This window comes from Neomonachus schauinslandi, chromosome 5 (genome assembly GCF_002201575.2).
Source record: "Neomonachus schauinslandi chromosome 5, ASM220157v2, whole genome shotgun sequence".
Taxonomy (NCBI): domain Eukaryota; kingdom Metazoa; phylum Chordata; class Mammalia; order Carnivora; family Phocidae; genus Neomonachus; species Neomonachus schauinslandi.
This window is the reverse complement of record NC_058407.1, coordinates 70,301,324-70,308,531: the sequence shown is the minus strand read 5'-3', so window position 1 is coordinate 70,308,531 and position 7,208 is coordinate 70,301,324.

Sequence of the window (7,208 nt, the reverse complement as noted above, 5' to 3'; positions counted from 1 at the left end):
GAAAGGAAAGGAAAGGAAAGGAAAGGAAAGGAAAGGAAAGGAAAGGAAAGGAAAGGAAAGGAAAGGAAAAAAGGAAGAAAAAAAGAATTACTGAGAAATTTCATTCACAGTAATTGTCCCTGTAGGAGCCTTCCTCCATTATCCTTTCCAACAGGCAATGTGGAGCCCAGCAAACTCTCAGTTACAGTCCCACCCAATCCTCACTGCACCAGTTAATACCACTGGTGCCTCAGCCTCCAGGGACAGAAGCCATGCTTCAGCACTGCTTTTATTATGCTCATGGTAGCAGCTGCAGCCCACCTCCAGCACTCCTTGCCCACCTCATTGAGCCTCTGGCTTCCTCAGCAGTGGCCCAGAAGGGCAGGTACATAACCTGAAAGTGCATGAGGTTAAACACTCCATGGGGCAAACCTTGACCAGTGAAAGGCAGGATAGGGCTAGGAGCTCATAGATAAATTCTTTTTCTTCCCTCTTCCTAACAGACTGTTCTAAGAAACAGTAGCTCTATATGACCTCTCCAAAAATGCAGAAATGTCCCATGTAGCTGAGTAGGCAACTGGGTTTCTTGTAAAACTGTGGCCAATGAAACAATGCACCATCCTGTATTGGCTTTCTGTCCTTCACTGCCTCACTTCCTGTTGTCCCCTCACTCTCGAGGACCTGGAATTTGCCCACCCACCAAAAAAAAAAAAAAGTTAAGGTCTAATCTTTGTTTTAGACTTTGTTTTCTGGAGAACTCAGACTCAGATGTTGATAAAAGTAAGCAGAAGAGAATGGAAGTTCTTTTCTAGTAACTTCACTCAATATTTGAAACTCTTTGCTGGATATCAGCCAAAAATAACACAGTGATTTATCACCCAAAATTGTTTTAATTTTGATTAAATGATTACTGTCAGGCACTTCAAATAGGCTTTCCTCCAGTGCTTTTCAAAGCAAAGATCAGATACGTACTTTACAAAAAACAACTCACAAAAAGTTGTATTATCAGCCATTAGATTTTCCACTTTCTCAATACCTACTCCAAAATTTCCAATTGTTCCTTTGTCTGGTGACCTAAAAGTTTAAACACCCAAGGGCAATGTTCCAAGCAATGCATCACAATAAGATTTGAATGGATGAGAGATTTGACTTTCTTTTGTAAATTGGGAGGAAGAAAGTCCATGGCTCTGGTAAATCTAGGAGAAAAGAGTACTTGTCTCATACCCACCAGAGGCTCAGCTAAGCAGTTTTTCCTTCTTTTCCTCTCAGTTCCTCCTTGGGTGTCTGCCAGCTTCGTCATAGCTATACTTTGAATCCCCACTCTATGCTTATCCTTGATGGTGCTGGCCTCACTGGAGGGCTGATATGGGAAAGTCCTGCACTTTTTCTAATCCCTAATTCCTTTCAACTATGCCAAAATGAGTCTTTATAATAACAGGTTTTAGGAACTGAGAAGCTATGGTCAACCACAGAAGTTGCAAAACAGGAGAAAAAACCTAGAACTGCGCTATTCCCACAATCCCAAAGAAAAAGCAAAATAAAACAAGCAAACAGCCAGAACCTTCCTCAGGTGCCATAATGAACACACTTGCAGCTGTCTCAAGAATCAACCTCCTCTCCTGTCTGAAACAAATCCATCCTTCATTTTTCCTAATACAAATCTCCATCTATTACTACACTTGGAAAATTCGATCTTCTACTCAGAAGGGATAGCTATGTTTTAGTATCTGTCCTCTCTTCCTGGGGGTCATTCCAAGGCAAAATTGTCATCAACAATACCTTTCCCAAAGGCTGTTAGTCAACTGAGAATAACATCATGAAAGCCTTCAGTTAAACAGTCCAAGTTGGCTTTGTTACCTAAGTTTTGCACCATTCACGATCTCTCTGCACATGAGATATGTTTATATTTATCCTCATGGTTCTTACACTCTTGGGGTAAGTAAGTGCTGGACCCAGCATGCCTACATGCATACACTCACACCTCTCCTAAAGAAAAAAATTATTTCCAGGGAAAGTACAGTCTAGATCCATACTAAAATGGTGTATCCATTAAAATAAGAATTAGCTATATATAACTAAGGGCCCAAAGAAGTGGCTTCAACAAGGTAGGAATTTATTTCCTTACCACAGTAAAAAAGTCTGGAGGTAGGCAGTCCTGAGCTTAGGGCCCAGGCTTTTTCTAAATCTCCACCTCCCTAAGGTCTGCCCTTTATCCTTATGGTAACAAAACAGCCACCTGAGTGACAGCCATCACATCCAGGATGCTGGCCATCGGATAGTGAAAGGCCTTCCCTTTGAAAGGAGACCTCCGGGAAATCTTACATTACACCTTCACTTCCGTGTCATTGGCCAAAATCTTCACAGCTTTCCCTCTGCCCATAAAAGAAACGTTTTACATTACCATACCAGTTATTTTATCAATACCTGAGGCCTCTCATAAAAATAGTCCATAATGATGTCTTGCCAAAAGCAGAAATGTTTTATCTGATGGACATTTTAAATTACACCTAAGCATTGATTTTCTTTTTAATGTGGGTCCAAGTTAAATTCCAATGTTGAGCAACCTTCTCTCACTAACCTTTATAATCTGAAAGGATTCATTATGCTCTTTTACAAAGAAAATCCTCAGTGGTCAGAGACAAAGAGGAACAGGGAAACTCATTTTGGGTTTACTCACACCTTGCCACTTTCTTAATTTTACTTATCCTTAGACTGTGCATGTCTAATGAGAAGCAGTTTTGTTTTTGTTTTTGTTTTTTTAATGATTTGGGCAACACCCAAATAAGCAATTTTTTTTCCAAATAAGCAAATGTTAACTACTTCCTTGGGTAAATTTCTGGCTACTAAAGATGGGAGATGAGAGAGAAGTTTTAATAATGCAACAGTGAGTCAATGACTTCTTGCAAAAAAAGGCATTTTCTGTTAGCCATCAAACTAGAAGATTTCTACTTCCCACCAAAAGCAAAGATTATATAACCCCTCCCACTGATGCATCACAGAAAATAAGATAAGAAACTCTCTTCAGGCCTGAAGAACCTACATCAGGCATTTTTCAGAAAGCTCACTGAAGCAACCTTCAGCATTTCAGCATTGCATAGATCCACATGGTAGCAAAATGGAAAACTCAGAAATAACGGTAATAAATTCCCCATAGGTAAAGTGCGAGTTTTTAACAAATAAATGTAGAATTTTGGCAAATTCTGTGTCCAGCAATGAGTGAAATTTGGACCAGCATGAAAGGAAGAGAAGTTAACTGGCAGATGATCAAAAACCTTTTGCAAAAAAAAAAAAAAAAAGGAGAAACCTCAAAAAGAATTAGAATACATATATTTCTCTTAAACAAATGTAACAAAGTACATGCCTAAGGATTTAATGAAAAAGATTAAAAATAACAACATGCCACACTGTATTTTATTTTTACTTTCTTATGTGTGAATCAAATTGGATCCATGGATAAATAGGATGAAGACTTTCGGACCCAGAATAGGCTGCAGTACTTAGCAGTGGATCTTAATCTCTCTTTCTACAAGGCGCAAACTTCCTGATGCACGACACAGAATATATCGAGTCCACACAATGCCCAGAGCACCCACGCAAGTCCATCCTCTCTCCCACCCAAGAAAACATGTTAGAATGTAAGAAAGTATAAACGATGGTTAATTATAGATATAACCTTGGCAGTGCCTTAATCCACGAAAGTAATAAAACATTCACAAGCCTTAGTTCATTTTTATTAAGAAGACATTACTTGCAACCCACTGCACCCATACATAGGAGTATATCACACTCCTATGACAAGGAGACCCAGTACCTGAATAAGATTCAACTCATCAAGATTCATCAGCTCACAAAGGACAAAAGCCCAAATCAGATGTGGGTGGGGAAAAGATATTTGTTTAAAGTATGCTGGGGAATCTCCAATGATTGCAGGAAGGACAGAACCTTTTCCAAAAAAAAAAAAAAAAGCTTGTCTCTGGGACCCAGAGACAAGTTCAATGCTGCCTAGACTCTCCTTGCCTTTGTCTTTCACAGCTGCTTCCCCCTTCCTGGAAGCCAGCTTCCTCCACATGGTAGAGAAGGTGGCCACCAGAGCTCCTGCAGCTCTCACAGACAGAGAGGGTCTCTGTCCTCCGGTACCATGTGAAAATTCATGCAAGGACAGTAACTGGCAGTGCTTCTGCTGGGTGCCTACCCCCAAGTCAATCGACAAGGCCCACAGGGCCCGGGTCCCAGGATATAGACACTCTTCCCAACCAGAGCCAATCCAGACAGGGGAAAATTGTTGATATCTGTTACAAAGATACATTTTGTCTAGTAGTGGCATAGTTCTATTCTGATTATGACATTCACCGAATGCAGGGGGTAGAGCTAACAGAATAAGTCACAATAGAAGCCAAAATCAGGACCTAGGAAGTAGAGACCAATAAGTGGTTTTCTCAGTTAAAATAGCCAGACGTTAGGTTTAAATCAGAGTTGAATTGAATATCACAGCAGTCTGAGAGTGAGTGAAAGGAAGTTGTTTGTGACAGTCTGATGGCTCCCCATGATAAGTCACTGATCCCCATCTTTAATAATAGCCAATAATAAGCACACTACACGACTCTCTTCTACTTCTAATATTATGGGTAAAATTGTGCAGGCCAAATCAAATGCAATTACTGCTTAAGGCAGAATGGATGAAAACCCACAGCTCCTACACATTAAAAAAATTCAGTGGGTAAAAGACCTAAAGAAGAAAGATGTAATAATATTTTTTATGATTATTACTTCCATTGTTATTATTTTGGTTTGGGTTATTATAATTATTATGATAATTACTTTTTTATTGATACTTCTCGTTACGTTTATCTTGAGATGGAAACAATTACTGCCCAGCTCTCCTTGTAAAAGTGCCAAGGGAGTAGTTGGAAGTAATGATGAAAAAGTCTTTTTCTTTTATATTAGTCCTGCTATAAAAGGGGTGGTTACTCTTTCTACAAAGGTAGCTTATGTCGCATAAAATAAAGTCATATATTTTTTTCCAAAGCTCTTCACTCAAATCTGGAAGTAACTTCTTCCTTATGAAATGGCATACTTGAGAGATTATCCATCAAATCTTCTGAACTTCCCTTCCTCATGTAATATGCAGAGTTAATAAAGAGGCATGGCCCCCGTTTCTGTGCCCGGATCTCATTTTCCCCCATGTTCCTGCGCTCTGTTGACTCCGTTGATTAAAGAGCTCACAGAGCAGGGTTTCTTGTGATCGGTGTTTTTCAGGAGGAGAAGAACAGGGATTAATTGATCTTTTGTCCCTGAATAATACTATATGATGGAAATTTAATAGGAACTGGTAGATTTCAATATCACTAGGAAGCCATACAGAACTTGACATTTCAATTTGTTTCTGAATCATTCATATAGGAGAAAAGCCAGGAATATACATACATTAATAAGCTTTCTGACAGAGCAATGAGGAGGAGAGAAAGAAAGAAAGAACTACACGGATCATTCATCCATAGGAGACTCAGCAAGAAATGAGTTTGAGCTGTATATAGAGATTTCTTTTCAGTCGTGTTTACGAGCTGGGAATAAATAAATGTATTACTCTGGGGGATTATATCACTGAGAACCTAAACTTAAGGTAATGCACATTTTAGAGGACTTGGGGAAATTCCTTGATCCCTCCCTCCTCCCTAGCTAGGGTAGTCCCAGCCCCTGGGGGGGCGGGGGGGCAGAAATGAAGCTAGTCCTGGGGCCCCAGGGCAGTCCTCTCCACATTCTCCTCATTAACTCCAGCCCACTTTCCATAGCACTTTTCTTCTTCTTAGGTCTCAAGGCAATCTCCATGCCCAGCGCCTCTGGTCACAGCAGGAAGCAACCCAAATAACCCTGTCTCTTCAAGGCAGTAGGGACTGAATGTGTTGCCTCTGGAATATTTGCGCTCTAAATGGGGAGGACCGTGTTTAATTATAAGGACTGGCTTAGTTACGGATTTTCATTATCATTTTCATGATAACCAACAGGTCCCACCACAGAACACACTGCTCCCACAAACCAAGGTGCCATAGAGTGTACTCTTTAGAAAACTGTAGCTTCTAATCTGAATAAAGCAATAGATTTTTCCTAATTTACTTTTCAGAGCACCCAAATGAACCCTCCTTATCTAACCTTGATATAACTGACATTTTAGAAAAAAATTGCTTCAATGTTGTTAAAGGGTGAGAGTTAAGAAAGATCATTTAAGTATTTTGTTTATTAAAAAAAATTAATGTGAACACCACTTTTCAAAAAAAAATCTCTTGCATAAAGAGAGGTTTGCCAAGCATACACGCAAACACCCATACTTGTTAAACCCAAAAAGATAAAAAATGGACAATTAGACCACATCCATTTAAGATGTCTCCATCACGGAAACTAATAAAGCAATAGATGCCATCTCTGGCCTAATGAGGTCTTTATAGCTGGGACAGCCTATGTGGATTGTAATTAATCCTTATAGACCACAAGCTCCACTCACTACCGAACAGAGGAGCCCTCAGCAACCTTCATGGTTTCCCCACATTTATTCAACTGTGGATTCATTTGTCCTTTGGAGTTCTGTATACTGACTGAGTCTGTATCTCAAGTAATTTTCTTTCAGTTTTTGCCTTTTTGTTGGAAGTAATATTAGTCAACTTAATCCAAGGTAAAATAAAGGCTAACTTTTATTAAGAACTTACTATGGACCTAGACAGTATTATGCTAAGTGAAATAAATCAGACAGAGAAAGGCAAACACCACATTTCACTTACATGTGGAATACAAACAAACAAACAGACTCTTAAATACAGAGAACAAACTGGTGGTTGCCAGAGGGGAGGTGGGTACAGGGATGGGCGAAATAGGTGAAGGAGATTAAGAGGTACAAATTTCCAGTTATAAAATAAATAAGTCTTGGAGGTGAAAAGTACAGCATAGGGAATATAGTCAATAATATAATAACGTTGTATGGTGACAGATAGTGACTACACTTATCTTCGTAAGAGCACTGAGCAATGCACAGAATTGTTGAATCGCTATGTTGTACACCTGAAACTAATATAACACTGTATGTCAACTCTACTTCAATAATATAATTTTTAAAAACTTACTATGTGCTAAACACAATTCTAAAGACTACTAACTCATTTGATCTTCCCAACAACCATTTGAGGTATATGGCATTATTATCTCCAATATATAAGTGAGTGACTGGAAGCATAGAGAGACTA